At 32.7% G+C, this 17,140-nt stretch overlaps 2 pseudogenes; one reads left to right on the top strand and one right to left on the bottom strand.

Annotated features, from left to right (window-relative positions):
* The first annotated feature begins 3,894 nt into the window (after nucleotides 1-3,894).
* On the top strand, nucleotides 3,895-4,709 carry LOC119191684 (annotated as a pseudogene).
* A 3,700-nt stretch (nucleotides 4,710-8,409) lies between these two features.
* LOC119191683 lies at nucleotides 8,410-13,471 on the bottom strand (annotated as a pseudogene).
* Nucleotides 13,472-17,140: the final 3,669 nt, after the last annotated feature.

Raw genomic sequence — 17,140 nt, 5'->3', positions numbered from 1 at the left:
TGCGTGGCTAGGTCTTATACCTGCTATAATAAATGAAATACTGTTAGTCTTGAGCGTCACTCTGTAGTGAAAACACGTGTTTATCCAAACCTATATTGTGCTGTTTTGAGTTTTATATTAAAAATGTCTGAATATTGTTTTATTTGTGCTAAACTTTTAACTGAAAGTGAAGTTGTTACTGTTGAACGTGGTATGAAGACATTAATTAATGCAAGTATCGAAAGAGCTGATGATTTTTCGGAATATCTCAAAATCAGAAATCTGTGACAATACATGAAAATTGCCGTAAAATTATACTCGAAAGTCTTCTATTGCTGCAGCTAATAAAAGACAACGTGAAGAACAAGAAGCCAGTACATCCACAGCAAGTCCTCCTCGTACTAGATCACGTATCAGTGAATCAGCTTTTGTTTCAAAGAACTATGCTTATTTTGTGGCGAGAAATTAAATGAAGAGAGTGAAAGAAGAAAATCCTCAGATTTTCGGCGTCGAATCAGCCAAGTAAGTACACTTCAATTTAAAGATTCAATTCTGGAAACAGCTCGGGCTCGTGACGATGCTTTAGCAAAAGCTGTTCTTGCTCGAGTCGAATTTGAATATGATTTAGTTGCTGCTGAAGCTAAGTATCATCGAGATTGCTATGCTAATTTTTAAAACCTTCCACTGGAGCTAAAATGGGTCGTCCTAAAGACGAAGCTATGAATTTGGCAATGGAGGAAATATTTACTTACATTGAAAATAGCGATGACTGTCAGTTCACTTTGAACGAATTACAAAAGGTTTGCAAAACTACGACTCTAGATAACAGAACGATTAAGCTACGACTAAAAGTAAAATATGGTGATAAACTTATTATCACTGAGAAATCGGGAGCATCAACATTCATATGCTTAGTGGATAATCATCATGATATTTTGAATCAAGCCTGGTACGAAAGAAAAAAATGAATAAAACAGAAGAACGATTGAGAGTCCTAGACGCAGCTGCAGCTATTATTCGCGAAGATATTCAAACCGCAGTATTTGATAATTCTAACTACCCTCCACCAAGTCGCATGTTTGAAGATTTAAATAATGAAATCCCAGAATCATTGACATTTCTTGTGGAACGAGTGATTTTAAAAATAAACGATCAAATTTAGATCATTTAAAATTAATATGCACAAATATTTGCCATTGTATCATGACTGCTGTTCGACCAAGGTCTTTTAAATCTAAATTACAATTAGGCCTCGCAGTTTTTTTCATCGAAGGTTCGGGTCTAAACGTCTTATACAAATCTTTTCGGCTTTTGGTTTATGTGCTTCTTATAATGATACAATAATGTACGAGGCAGCAGCAGTTTTCCATCGTCCTCCTCATGTCCTACCACCAGAAAGTGGCACTCTTATTCAATACGTTGCAGATAATGCTGATATTAATGTAAATACGCTAGACGGCAATAACACGCTCCACATAATGGGTATTATTCAAATTTTACTCCAAAACATTCAGTTTTACTAGAAGAACCTATGCCACGAATAAAAGAAACTCTTTCAGCAAATGATTTCAAGGCAAAAGCTCATGTGCCGATACAGACTTATGCAAATGACGTGTGTAGTAGGCTACAGTAAAATAAATGTTAAAGATTTTGTTTATGGAACTGAAACAGTATCGTTGCTCAAAAAAGTTGATGTAGTATGGTTTTATGGAAAATGGAAAAATGAGTCTTTACCCGGTTGGAATGGTTTTATTGAACGTTTAACAAATAATCATACGAATTATTCTAAATCTCAAATTTCATTTTACCATTTATTCACCAACCAGCCAGTAACTATAATACTATCTATACGACTTTACTTTGTGCATTAGAGAATGCAAAACGGTATGGCCACACTGTATGCACCGTGACTTTCGACCAGCCCCTGTATGCTAAAGCTCGAGAAATTGTATCAGCCGCACCTCAGGGCTCTGAATTATCAAAAATCATCATCAGACTTGGAGGATTTCATTTACTGATGTCTTTTATGGGAGCAATTGGTCATATTATGCAAGGAAGCGGCATGAAAGAAGTACTAGCAGAGATCTATGCGTCAAAATCATTAGAAAAATGCTGAATGGTCATGCTTACGCAAGAGCTGTTCGAGCTCATACACTACTTCAGCTTACTTTGGCAATTATAATATTAAAAGAAGTTGAAATGAATGACATAATGGATGCAGATCTAATCGTAAATATCGAGCATATATTAGGTAATACTCTTTCATACAATGATATTGAAAATGACGATGAAGTATCTGGAGCTTTACTTGATAAATTTAATCAAAAACTAAAAGAATATGAGGAACGAGGACCAACTGCAAAACTTTGATTCAATATTTTTGTATGGTTTCCATTGCTAAAGAATTCCTAAGAGCTGAGCGTATGGGGGATTGAAAGCTCATTTAAACTGCGTCAAAGAAATGCTTCCTTATTTTCACGCGTCTGGACATTTTCCTTATGCTAAATCTGCACACCTTTACTTGCAGGATATGGAACAATTACAGAATTTGATTGATCCTGAAGTTTACGAAAAGTTTTCAGGAGGATTTTTACAGTTAGACGTTCAGACAAATTAAGTTGTGGAACTTCAACGGACATGGTAATCGAGCAGTCTATGATGAAAGCTATGAAGACAGATGGAGGTATTGCTCGAGGGAGAAGTACAAAAGAGAGCGTCATCAGTAAATGGGTTTATAGTATGCATGCTATGAATACAGTTTGTGACAAATTAGAAGATATCGCTAATGTTAGGATGGATACGACCGAGCAGCATGTTGATGCAAGTGATTCACGAGTAAAAAGATGCTAGAGACATACGAAGACTTTTAGAGTGGTTCTCAACGCATGATCCTTTTCCAGAGGTTAACAAAATTGTTTCTATTGCGAGTGGTGTCGTTGGTGACGATAAAATTAATTGTTATAAAGCTCGTGAAGTTGGACTTGCTTCTATGGCAAAAATGACAGGACTGACATTCAATAATATTAAATTAAAACACGCTGATAAAGTTGTTCCTCTCTTAACTATGACTAGTTCCATAAAAGTTCATGAAGAAAAGTACCTATTGACCCTGTATTATTGTTCCAACGCATGAGTATTACTGCAGCATTTCAAGATGAAATTGAAAAATATTTTGAATATGAATTAGCTCCCTACCCTTTATCGTTATTTGATGACATCGGGATGCGTAAAACACAGAAATCTACCATTTACGATTGTTTTGAAAAAGTAAATATTGATATTAACAACACTAATGCGACATACATCATTGACGGAGGATACTTACTACACCGCGTTGTGTGGGATAGCGAAGAAACATTCAACGTTATCTTAGATAAATACGTTCAATATGTACGTAGACATTTTGGTTCCAGAGTTACTGTCGTATTTGATGGCTATGATGATTGCACGAGAAATATCAAAGCTGCAGAACAACGTCGTCGAACTTTAGCAACATCTTCATCTTCTGATATTTTATTTGATGAACTTATGACAGTCCCAACCAGTCAACAGAAATTTCTTACAAATACCCACAACAAGTCTCGGTTCATTTCAATGTTGAAAGAAAAGTTTACGGCTGAAAATATATTGGTAAAACAAGCTAATAATGATGCTGATGTATTGATTATTGAAACAGCAATAGAGCAATTCAATTTGACAAATACAACTATTGTTGTTGGTGAAGATGTTGACTTACTTGTATTACTCACTGCTCGAACGCCAACTGAAAAACTATTTTTTCTTAAAACCAGGAAAAGCTCAGCATCAATCAGATATATATTCATCAAAAAGTTTATTTACTTTAGTAAAGTGTAAAGATCATGTACTATTTTTACACGCAATAACTGGCTGTGATACGACATCTGCATTTTACAGGAGGGTAAAACAGCAGTTTTCAAAATGTTTGAAAAACAAGATTTAATTCAATGTGCTGAAGTTTTTAAAAAGAGTAATTCAACTCAACAAGAAGTTATTACCAACGGCATCCGCTTTCTTCTTTCTATGTACGGAGCTCCTAAAAAAACTACCTGTTAAGATAAGCATCGATATGCATGTTTCGTTAAAAATACTAAAAATAAAAAACAAGTTCAATTAGCTTGTCTTCCTCCAACCTCAGTTGCTGCTCACCAACATCTTTTCGAGTATATTACCAAGTTCAAGTGTGGCTTGGTTATCAGCTAGACCCTACAGACTGGGGTTGGAAGTTGGTCAACAATATATTAGAGCCAGTTCAAACTTTACTTCCACCTGCGCCGGAAAAACTGCTGAACACTATTTTTTGCAACTGCAAAAGGGATGCAGTGCTAAATGTGGTTGCAAAAGTCGGACTGTCTTGTTCTTTGGCATGCACAAATTGTCAAGGCCGGTCGTGCTCTAATATTGAATCACAAACAATGGAGGATTCGTTTGACTCCGACGAAGTATCATGCGATACATCGCTATTGACGCAATTTACTTGCATCCAAAATGAAGATGAAGAAGAAGCAGGAGAAGAAGAACAAGAAGAAGATCAAGAAGAAGAACAAGAATTTGAAACTTACGAATAAGACGAATAAACTTCAACACTTTTTTTTCATTTACATCGCTTTTATCTTTCCCAATCTTTGAAAATTTCCGTTATTTTGCAAAAGTTTTACATTAAACAGGATCACAACTGACCCGAGGAGTAGCCCTACTGGGGAAACCACGTTAAAAAACGCGCTAAGTACACTACCTCATAGGTGGCGTGGAAACGTGTGCATATTATGATAACAACTTTTATAACTTTTTGAATCGTTATATCTCAGAAACGGTGGCTCGTAAGAAAAAGTATTGATACATTTTTATAGATAATTTTATGATCTACAATTTTTGTCTGAGGTACTTTTATGATAAAACTTACCGTTTTGCTAAAAATCGCGAAAAACTCATTTTTGACCTTTGACCTTGAATTAAATTCTTTTCCCCTTACAGGGAATGATGGGGAACTTCTAGACATTGTTTATAATTATGTTTTGAACAACTTCACAGAAATTCAGCTTGTTGGGACTTTATGTAACTTCGAATGTCTAAATTGACCGGACTATAATCTACCTTCATTGATAAGTTAAGTCAAGCCAACATTTTAGTTGTTTACTATTAATCTAAATAACGACTATGCAATATCGGTCAACATATATAGGGGTTATAATATCTAAGTAGTATATAGTAATATAAAATTGGCGATAAAATCGGTAAAATAGTTTTATTTTAATGTCATTCGCGTAAATATAAGAAATCATTAAATATCAGCCAATAAGTAGATATAAGAAGATAACGATTATAATAATCGCCGCCATCCATAGATACAATTTAACATATGAGCTAGGTATTCAAAAAGTTTTATTCTGAGTTTTAAAAGCCAATAGAGAGATAGATCACGTAAAACACTGAATTTTAAATTAGCTGTATCAGAAGTGGCTAAGAACAGAGGCGGCTTCACCTATTGTGCAGGGTGTGCGCTGCCCACAGGCGCAGTGTGTTAGGGGGGCGCCAGACACGACATCTTCAAAGACACACAATAACTTTTGATTTAATATTATCAAATTTATTAAAGATTACATTGTCTCCTAGGGGGTGCCAAGGAATTTCTTGCACACGGGCGGCACATGAGCTCGAGCCGCCTCTGGCTAAGTACTTATAATTATAATTAGGAAAAGGCTTAGTACTGCAAGACCTTTTTCTATAAGTCTATTACGTCTTAAGTAACTGTACAATACTTACTTAGGTAGGTATTTACTTACCTATTTTCCTTCTAGTCCCTTTAGTGCATGTCCTTTCAGCGTCCCTTGAAAATAGCGATATACATACGAAATACATTATCGAAAACACGAATTATTGCGCTTGCCGCTGCTACAGGTTGCGCACAGCGACCTGTCCGGCGCGGTCATGCCGCTATCGCAAAGCACTACATTTTATTTTATTATTCGATAAATTGAATAAGTTACTTTTCAAGATATTTAAAACTTAAGTAATTCTTTCACCATTGTTAATGTGATTCCATAATCTTACGATTTATATAAGAAAAACGGTTTTAAGAACGCAAAGAGCCAATACAAAAATAATATACCTAGGTGGTTTACTAGCCGTCGTCACCTTGCCAAAAACATGTTTTCGGGCATGAGGACAACATCTCGACTACGTTTAAAACTTCAAAGATACTGTCTTTGAACTGCTGCTAAAGATTTCGTTTATAAAAGTCACACTATATATTTTCTCGGGAGTCTATGTTCTTCCCAGGGTCTTAAACTATATCCATATCAAATCTCATCTAAATCCGTTGGATAGTTTTTGAGTTTAATGCGGTCAGACAGACAGATGCGGCGGGGTACTTTGTTTTATAATATATATTTTCTTAACTTTTTAAGAGGAACAATTCCGTCATTCATAATTGTTGCACAACTTTAACGTATACGCAGCGCACTTAACGGAAGCCGTCACAAGTAATCAATTTTCCCCGTTTTTGCAACATTTTTCATTACTGCTCCGCTCCCATTGGTCATAGCGTGATGATATATATCCTATAGCCTGCCTCGATAAATGGGTTATCCAACACTGAAATAATTTTTCAATTTCTGAGATTATCGCGTTCAAACAAACTCTTTAGCTTATATGATAGTATAGATATACATTAAAACCTCTATCTACAAAGGCACAACGTATTGCTAACAAGAATATACTTATCCAAAAATACAAACATTACCCTGTTAGAACTAGCTGATACTTGGTGAGTACTGGATATCTTTACCGTACCGGTTATAGAACCCCCTTAGAAAACATGAATCCGATATGTCGTAACGGACAATAACTTAGTTCGATTTTTCGAATTTGCCGTGGGAAATGAGTAATCTACTATACTAATTTATAAATCTCAGAAATTTGTTTGTTTGTTTGAACGCTCTAATCTGAAGAATTAGTACCTAAACCGATATTGATTTTTTCACTAATAAGAAGCTATATTACTCCTAAATGCTATAGGCTACATTTAAAATCCTGAACAAACATAAAACTGGACTCTTATCCCGAAAAACATTCAGACAGTCGGAGACGAGAGCAATAGCTAGATCCATAAAATTTAACAATTAATTTTATTATTGTTCCTTTCTCCATTTGGAGGCAATATAGGTATTATAGTGCCATCTGTTGTTGAATAGCAGATATTATCAGTGCATTTTTCTAAATATCTCGATAAATATAATGATTAAATATTGTCTAATGGCAATGGTTTGTTTTAAGAGGTTGTTCGATTCGAGATATGATGAGTCCTGTTTTTTATGTAACTGAATGACGAGGGGAGAATGTCTCTCGTCTGATGATTCCTATACGATACGACTAGGCCATAGGACTAGGCTCAGGCTGCCCGTATTAACAGTGGCAAACCTGAGAGCAAACCCACTCAAACTTAACGTCCTCTGAAACATGAGATGTAACCCCTGATTACAGAATACTTGCTGAGTACAGATGAATAGTCACAAATAGAAGTGTGTAAATAAGTTATTTGGGTGTATTCGTTATTTATAATTCATTATCATTGTCATATTCATTCGCCAATAGCCTAAATGAGACATTAGTCTTATAATGCCCAGAAAGTTCACCGTCTGTAATATATTTCAAATCGATTTATTGAATAAAATTTCCTTACATGTAATATGCATAATTATTAGAGTTAGTAGATTTTAAAATGTAATACCATTTTAACATAAGGTCACCGTTCGACGCAGTCGTTATTATGCATAGTATATTGTTGTTGAGCTGCACTGGAAATGTACTTATAGTGTTATCGGTAGTTAGGTTTTTACAGTTGCTTAAGGTAAGTATTGGCAGTAATAATTTAATAGTTAGTGAAGTTCTCGCAGTTGAAGAAAATAATTAATAATCATGGATATTTCTGCCTTTAAAATTTCGTCATATTAAATTTTAAAGGCCGAAATATCCATGATTATTAATTATTTTTACATTTTTCTTTCAACTGCGAGAACTAATCACTAACTAGACGTGAATTTAAATTCTTTACTTGCCAATACTTGTTTAGTTACCCAGATTAAAGCCGAAACAAAATGTATGAAAATGGACCTTGAGCTACCACCTTAACTAAAGATTACGATATTAAAATGCTGACAAGAGAGTACAAACCTAGCATATTATATTTTTTATACGTTTAAATTTTGTCGTACATAAGCTAGCCTACTAATAAACCGATTAACATTGCACGTGAGCGTTATACGAGAATATTCAATCTAGATATATTTGTAGGTAGGTAAATGATGCATTAGTATTGCCTATGAATAATTTTGATTGCGTCACTAGCGCAGTGGATGAATGAGCCGCTATGACTGTCGAGATCGTAGGTTTGGTAAATAATTGAAAACAGTCTTTGTGTACAAAATTGATATTTATTTAATAAAAATCGTTACAAAACATAAAAATTCACTTGGCAGTAGGTACAAGTTTACATAGGTACTTAATAATTATAATCGTTCGGTATTAAATATTTTTGCTATGTATTGTTTTACCTTCGCCCCAATTTGGATTAGAATAATATAACTTCCAAACATATTGTAGAAATATTTTGAATGAGTAATTAGAATAGGTAAATTGTGTTATAAAACGTGATGATCAATTGTAGCACCTATTTAATATTCTCAAAACAATATACTTACTGCCTTATATACATATATGGTATTCCGCCTTTATCCCAATGGGTAGGCAGAGCCTATGGATAGCCACTTGATCTTGATAAATATATTTCCCATTCCGTATACTGTACTAGAGATTTAAAATAAGTATACCAACAGAATTTATGAAATTTAAACTTTATAATGTGTGACACGTAATAAAACATCTTTAGAACTGTATATTTGAGAGATGCACAGAATCGACAATTTTAGAGGCAGTGTGTAATAACTTACTGAAACAATATAAGATATTCAACAACAGATTGCGGAAATATTATGTTTATATTTTTCTATATGTATTATAAATTTCGAATAGCTAGTTAGCGTCTAAAAATATGGTTAAGGCGCCGTTTTGCTCGAGGGACAACCTTAAAGATTCAATAATATTTATTTAATGACTGAATATTGTAATTAATTTTCAGATAGGTACTTATATAGATCCCCATCTACCTATATGTCTACAAAATCAATAAGCATTGCATTCTCAAATTAAATAGGCATCAATTACATTGATAAAATATTTCCTCGTTTTTACCTTAGGTACAGGATATTTACGATACTAAAGGCTGATTTTTCAATCCTCAGATAAAAATTATCCATCAAGTAAATTATAACAAACTGACGATTTCAAACACATGACGTGTAATTTTTTTATTTTATTATCTGCGGATTGAAAAATCAGTCTAATCTAATTTGTGTCATTTTCACGATTGTCACTAATTATAATTTGCCACAATTAAATATTTTAGAAATATATACCTACGTACCTTTAACCTACATACCTACTAGGAACATTTGCCACAAACGACTTAACATACTTTATGAGACATTTTTATTTTATAAATAATATCCAATCAGACAGCTCCAAATCCAAATATCGATAAAAAATATAGTGATGTAAAATTTGCAAGTTCATCAAGAAAATTAAATTTTCCGAATGTCTTCTGATTTATTTTACAAGCCTTGATAACAATTACTGGATTTTAACATTATATTGAAAATGATATTTTATATACCTACATTACAATGAGTAGGCACTTTTAACATGTGTGTTTATCAATCTGATTAACATTGGAAACAAATACCAGTCTGCGACACAAATACGTGTATACAGGTGTGCAATGTTATGGAAGAAAAACGCGAAAAAGGAAAGATAACACAAGAATAGGTACCCTACAAACTATGACATGTTGAATCATATTAAATCAATCCCTCAGATCCAATGTTCAATTATTCCAATAATATGATAATGCATGCACAATAGACATTTGAACGTGATAGATAGAAAAATATATGGTATTTAATTAGATCCAAAAATTTTAATACTCTGAGGTCTGAAGTGTTTTTACTTTAATTTTAGTTTGAAAGTTTTATTAAATACCCAATTTTAAAAACAGAAAACTAAGATATTTCCGAAATTGGTCCAATAGCCTATTATGGTAAGTTACTGTGTTCATGGTCAATAATGATTATTTAGTATCGAGTAACTCTGTTTTTTCCTGCGAGAAAAAATCCAAGATGAGAAATTGTACCTAAAGCTGTGACCTGTCTAAATCCAGCTTCGTTATTATGTACTTTTTTGTTATTATTTTTTAGAAAAAAAGATCCAGTTTGAGTAAAATCAAGACTTATATCAATCTAAAGGTTTATGCATAATTTCTTTTTAAACATTTTGAAACATTCTAATTGTTACTTATACGCGCAGTATACGCAATGAAGGTAACTGTTTACTTTCACATATCGCGCTAGGCGTACTGACACACAAAGCGCGGGAAAAAACGCAGTTTCTCAGCCTGTTTAAAAATGTGGTGTGTATAGACCTTTTATGGTATTTTTACTGTAGATTGCAGATACAATACACAATTGCAATATCAATTCAATAATAATATTTATCAAAAATACATCTTTATTTTTGTAACACATTGTAAATGTAGTAAATAAATAATAAAATATTATATATATGAAATTATGCAAGGTTTAAAAAATTGTAGCTGTTTTCACAGTTAATGCACTTTATGAACTCAAAATATCTGTAAACAGAAAAAATCAGTCAAGGTGAGAGAGTACCTGACCTCTTTACTCTTACATAATTGCCTAAAGTTACAACATGATTCATGATACTGCCCACGTGATTATCACAGTTTTCTTTATTAAGTAAGAAACTTGTTTTAATATTATTATGATAATACATTATTGGATAAGGCACATGCACAACCATATTCATCACACTAAAATTGATCCCCATTACTTATCACATTGTTTATAAACATGTCTTTATTAATCTTAACTTAGATCAATATGGAAGTGATTTGGATACAGTATAGAAATAACATAGTATAAGTATATGTGATATAAAATGGAATTTTTTATACCCTGGTGCCTACTGGCAGGATGGCTAGGCAGGGCATTTATATTTTATAGGCAATAAATAAATAGGTAATGAATGGCAATGATGAAGGGCAACATTTTCTGAAAGGGAACCTAGCACAACATATAACTGTACTAATATCCATTAATGCAGTATGCATTAATTCATTGTAATGATAATTAAATTTCATATAAATTACGAAAGAGAAGCCAGCAGAAATAGGGATATATGGATCCTTTGCCACTGTAACATAGCTTAATTTTTTACATTATGGAAAATTCCATGAGAGCTGTTGTGGCTACAAAAATGAGGTATGTTAATAGAAATTGCAATTTGTGTGCATTTAGGTATTAAATTTATTAATCCTAAAATTGCCATAACATTCTGCCAATTGGAACCAGAATAGCCATACAATATAAATTAAAATTACCCAGAATAATTTAACCTTAAATTGACCATTTAAAACAAACACATAAAAATAGTAATAATGGAATGTTTCTTATCAAACAACATTAGAACTTATTATTTTTGAATACTATTGTGCTGGACTATCACCAACTTCAGTTTAGAAGAGCCCAATCCAACACCACACTACAATAAATAAACTTATGGGCTTTCTGGTTTCTGCCATTTGTAGGAGCCAGAGAATTTAAAGTCATATTCAGACAGCTTGCCGTCTGCCTCTGGTGGCCCCCGAGAGCCGCATACACATAAGGTACAGGTTTGATTTTATTTTCTTCTAATTTCTTAAGGACTGGTGTGAAAATACGCCAAGCCTCCTTCAGCTCGTCATTACGCACAAAATGCATCTGGGTGCCAGTAAATACATCCAAAAATCAGTCTTTCATATGCATCTGGAACACTCGCCTTCCTTATAACGAGTAGTACTGTAAGTTAGATCAAGCTCAGTCTCCACCAAATCAAACTTCATTCCTGGGGATTTTGACATCATTTTTAGATATAAAGCCTCTCCAGGTTGAACACGAATCACCAATTCATTCCGTTTTGAATGTCCTGAGAAGATATCTCCTGGGACATCTTTGTATTGTACTCGAACTTCAGCTTTTCTCTCATTTAGGGCTTTCCCACATCGGAGTATGAATGGTACACCTTGCCATCTAGCATTATTGATCCAAAGAGCAGCAAGGGCATATGTTGGTGTGACCGAGCCCTTTGGTACGGTAGGGTCATTAAGGTAGCCTAATTTTTCTTCACCTTGACCATCAGGATTACCCACATATTGCCCAACTAAAATATCCTTTAATTCAATGGGGTTGATATGTCTAAGCACTTTCACCTTCTCATCACGGATATCATTTGGGTTTAGAGTGACTGGTTTTTCCATGGCAACAAGTGACAATATTTGAAGAAGATGATTTTGCATCACATCCCTGATAATTCCAAAGTCGTCAAAGTATCCACCTCTGCCCTCAGTGCCAAATGGTTCTTTGAAGGAGATCAGAACTGAGGCAATGTTTTCTCGATTCCAAGCTGGATTGAAGATTTGGTTTGCAAACCTTATGGTCATTAAATTTTGTACCATTTCCTTTCCAAGATAATGGTCAATTCTATAAATTTGTTCTTCCCTAAATAAAGTAGCCAAGTGGTTGCTTAATTTTTCTGAACTGACATCATCCCTGCCAAATGGTTTTTCAATGATGACGCGAGTAAACCCCTTGATAGAAGAACAAGCATTTTTTATGTTCACTGTAACTTCTTCAAACACTGTCGGCGGCACAGCTAAGTAGAATATTCTGTTTGCACAAATTCCTTTCTCATGCTTACTAATCAATTGATTCAGGAACTCGTAATCAATTCTTTTGTCGTATGATCCGGCTAAGTAATCGTTTGCCGCCCAAAAGTTTTCTAGTAATTCTTCTTCCCCAGGTCGCACTTTCATATATTTTTTTTGTCTTTTTCTCGCACATCCTGCATAGTTTGTTTGGTGCGAGCATAACCAATAAACTTCGAGTGCTTCGGCAAAAGATTATCGCGGTATAAATACCATATTGTAGGGTAAATTTTTTTCTTCGCTAAATCTCCTGAAGCCCCCATCAGGATGAAAGTATGAGGGTATTGGAATTCACTTTTATTCTCCATTTCTAAAGTATTATTTTATTTACTTGTTCTTCGTTAAATGGTATAAAAAAATATATGTTCTTTTACACTACCACTGGTACAATTTTTTTGTATAAAATAAATGTATCACAAATGAGTACTATAAACTAAAAAAAATTAAACTTGCAATGAAAAGTTTCCCACCGTAACCCAAAAAGTAAACTCATTTAGAACACGAACGTCAGGCTTTTTATTAGTGTGTGTTGGTACTCGTAAGGTCAATGGAAGATTTGATATTCTATTGGCTATTTAAAACTTCGTAACATGGTCTGACCAATAACCTTAAAGCGACGCTAATAGCGATTAAAATCGGTTAGAGAGAACCAACCTTTTATATGACATTTACTTGACATTGAAATAGAAAAAATGTGTTTCGAATTTGTATTTTTTCTGAAATAATACAGTTAATATTTCTTTTAACTTTGTAAATATTTATTTAATAAATTAAAGCATCATAAAGGGAATCTCCGAAAAAAACTTAATAAATTTGGTGTTTTATTTCAAACATACTACATTGTCAACTATTACAAACGATTTCTGGACGAAGATTTACTCTGACGTGACGCGTTGTTTTATGTCATTTGTGTGAACTGATGAAATTGGGTTAAATTGGAGAACATCTAACAGATCATAGTAATTATTATTCGTTTTTATGTTTTAACTTTGCATTGTGCCTATTGTGTTATATAAAATATCAACACACTTGTGTATAATCAGGAGGTGTATAGGTTCATTCTATAGGTATATTTAGTTCAACGACCTTGTTACTGACAGGTTCATCGTTAGCAACTGAACTATTCTATGAAAGTGGTATATCGCAGACGTTAGATAAATTGCCGCAGAGGATGGAGCCCTCGAGAGAGTCAGGCAAGTACCTCGTATGATCTGCATTAACTTTACTAACAACGTTCCTACTACGAGTTATGTCAAAATAACGAGTTCACAGTGAAAACCGTACGCGATGTGCATCGTGTTTTACAAAATAAACAATTGTTTTTTTAAATAGTGGCCAAGAAATTGTTTCCTCTTAAATTCATAGTGATATTTACATATGACTATTTAATTTAGAATAGTTTATGTTGAGTAAGTATTATCACAATATCTAAATTAATGCATTATCTTTACACAATAGAGTATTATACAATAGACAAATAGTGGGAGTATTTCGTGCTGTCTAACAAACTAACACGACATTTTCCTAATTTAATAATATATTTTTAATAAAGCCTTAACCTACTTCAGACATTTATTGTTTTTACCCAATAAATGTTAGTCTTTATAACTTATTTAACAAAGGGGAGGATGTATGATTAATTTATAAGCCATAATGTATTTCAGTATGCAATATATAAAATGAAATCAGCTACAAGTGTCATTGTTGTAGGTATAAACAGTTGAAATTTTAAAAACCAGGCCCAGAAACCTATTTAGATAAATAATTGTCATATTGATATTCTTATTGGATTTAATATAGATAGCAACAATATGTACAATTTTTGTCTGATATTTTTTTTATTTATGAAGTAAAATATTCCTTTACATCATTATGTTTTTGGTTTTTACAAGGTGTGTTATGCTTAAAATTGGGTCATGTTTGCTAAACATCAAATAATTTCAGATTACAACTTATCTCTATTATGGAACAGACTGATATAAGTCTGTTGAATTAATATAATTGTCTAATTAGATATCATATTAAAAATAGGCTCAATAAATACCATAACATCTACTTGGTATATATTTTTTTATTATTTATAAAACATGAATATTTTAAATTTAAATTAAAGTTTTTACTTGAAAGCATTTTAATTTTAAAGAGTTTTATGAATAACTTTTGTTTTGTTTACCTAACATTGAATTTAATAAGATTGTGTAAGGGAAAGCAATCCTCACATAAACATAACTAAAGGTTTTAAGCAAAGGGCTCATATTTCATACAATCAGAAATTAATTTATAGAATGAATATAAAAATAACTTTTTTCTTAAAACTCCTCATGATTGCCCTAATTATGCCTACCTATTAATTAGTTAACTATTACATTGACTATGTCTTTCAACTTAAACATGACAGTGCTATCACATCATATTTTGTTAATAGGTTATAAAAACAAAAATTTAATACAGCAACATCCATTATGTCTATGTTTACTTTATCTTTTTTTATAGATATATACATACATAGTGCAAATGCAAAATGATGAAATATAATAGTGTGTATTTTTTTAAATATTTATATTCAACATAATATACAATTGGAACACAATATTAAAGCTATAAACAATTTAATCATGAAACTTTGACCTTTCTTGTGATATTTTATTATTATTACTTAATCAGTATTTAAATATTATTTTAAATGCATATTGTATTTTGTATTAAGCATTAATTATTGGTTTTAGTATTGTTAAAAGTTTTAACAATGTAATACAGTTCTTTTATATTTAATACTTTTAACTCTTTAGCATTTAGGTTTAATTTCAGTATTAAGCTGTTCCTAAATCTATTTTAGGATATCTTGTACTTTATTAGTTGTGTCAAACTACTGGAAGTTAGTTTTTTTTTAAATAAATATTCTTCTTTAAAATTTGAATTTAAATTTTTATCCATAAGAATTTTCATTTTATAAAATAAAGCAGTTCCCGTTACTTAGTTTTCATACAAAGAAAAAGTGTCTCATTGTAATTTAGCAACAGATGTTAAGTTGTGTTTACGAGAGTTTTAGTTAGATGGCGCGTTTTATATAAATTTTTCAGACTTGTCGCTAGATGGCGTTACAAGTCTTGCAAACTGCAAATTACAAACATAAAATTCGTTCCTATTATATGTTCCAACATTTAAAGTTGATAACATCGGGTAATTAAACCGGCTAAAGGGGAAGGGCGAGGCGAGGCGGGGGGTGTCTAGGCGGAGATTGCCTACGGGGCCACTAGAAAAGCCAAGAGAATCTAGTTGTATTTACAGAAAAGGGTCGCCGGGAAAGGGGACGATAAAAAAAATCGCTCGGGAGGGCCCAATAAGTAACGCGTAAGTAATAAGTGATTGGACCTCCGGTAATATCTCTCCATAGGAACGATGAAAATCAGTTGTCACTCCACGTTGTTTCTCCGCGAGACTTGCGATACTTCGGACGAGTCGATTCATCTTGTACACAAATGTTATATTATTTTCAACTAGTATGTACCACTTTAATCTCCAATATGTCTAATTTTTCTAATATAAGCATATATACTCGAAAGTTTGATAAGATGTTTGGATTTTTATTGAACACGATGAAACAGGATAATGTACTAGTACATTGATAGTATAAGCCCTGGATTATGATAAGGTCACTTTTATCCCGGTTAAGTAAGTGCACAATAAGCCTTTTATTCTGGACTTTCATGCGGGCCAAGTCGCAAGCGGAATCTAGTTTCTAAAGGGAACAAGCACCACGGAAGCTCTGCCATCTGGTGGGGCAATCTGAATCCTTTACCCTATAAATTCTTGGCATTATAAAGTATTCATATTAAAATAAGTTAAAAATAATATTTTATTTGTTGATGATGCATTGTAATGTCAAGATTCCTTAAGACATAAATTTAAACAAATATAAAATTCTATTACATTCCCAAGAATATTACCTACGTGCAGTCCATAGTTGTGTATAAAAGGGGTGATACGATTAAATTCCAATCTTCCTCGAAAATTTAGGACGAAGTTTCGAAATTATATTAAATATATTTGTTATACAACTCTACTTTTATGAAGCGAATTTTTTAATAAGACTTTAAAATCTCAATCCGCGATAATATGTTAGTTTCCTAAGTTTCCTAAAGTCTCTACTGAGTTCAATAACAAGTGAAATATCCCATAAGAAACAAGTGGTACAATATTTACTTTTATTTCTCATAGATAACGTTACTTGTTTACATAATTTTAAACAAATATAAAATTCTATTACAT

This window comes from Manduca sexta, unplaced genomic scaffold (genome assembly GCF_014839805.1).
Source record: "Manduca sexta isolate Smith_Timp_Sample1 unplaced genomic scaffold, JHU_Msex_v1.0 HiC_scaffold_180, whole genome shotgun sequence".
Taxonomy (NCBI): domain Eukaryota; kingdom Metazoa; phylum Arthropoda; class Insecta; order Lepidoptera; family Sphingidae; genus Manduca; species Manduca sexta.
Note: the sequence above shows the minus strand (reverse complement) of the source record. Positions and strands in the feature narration are given on the sequence as shown.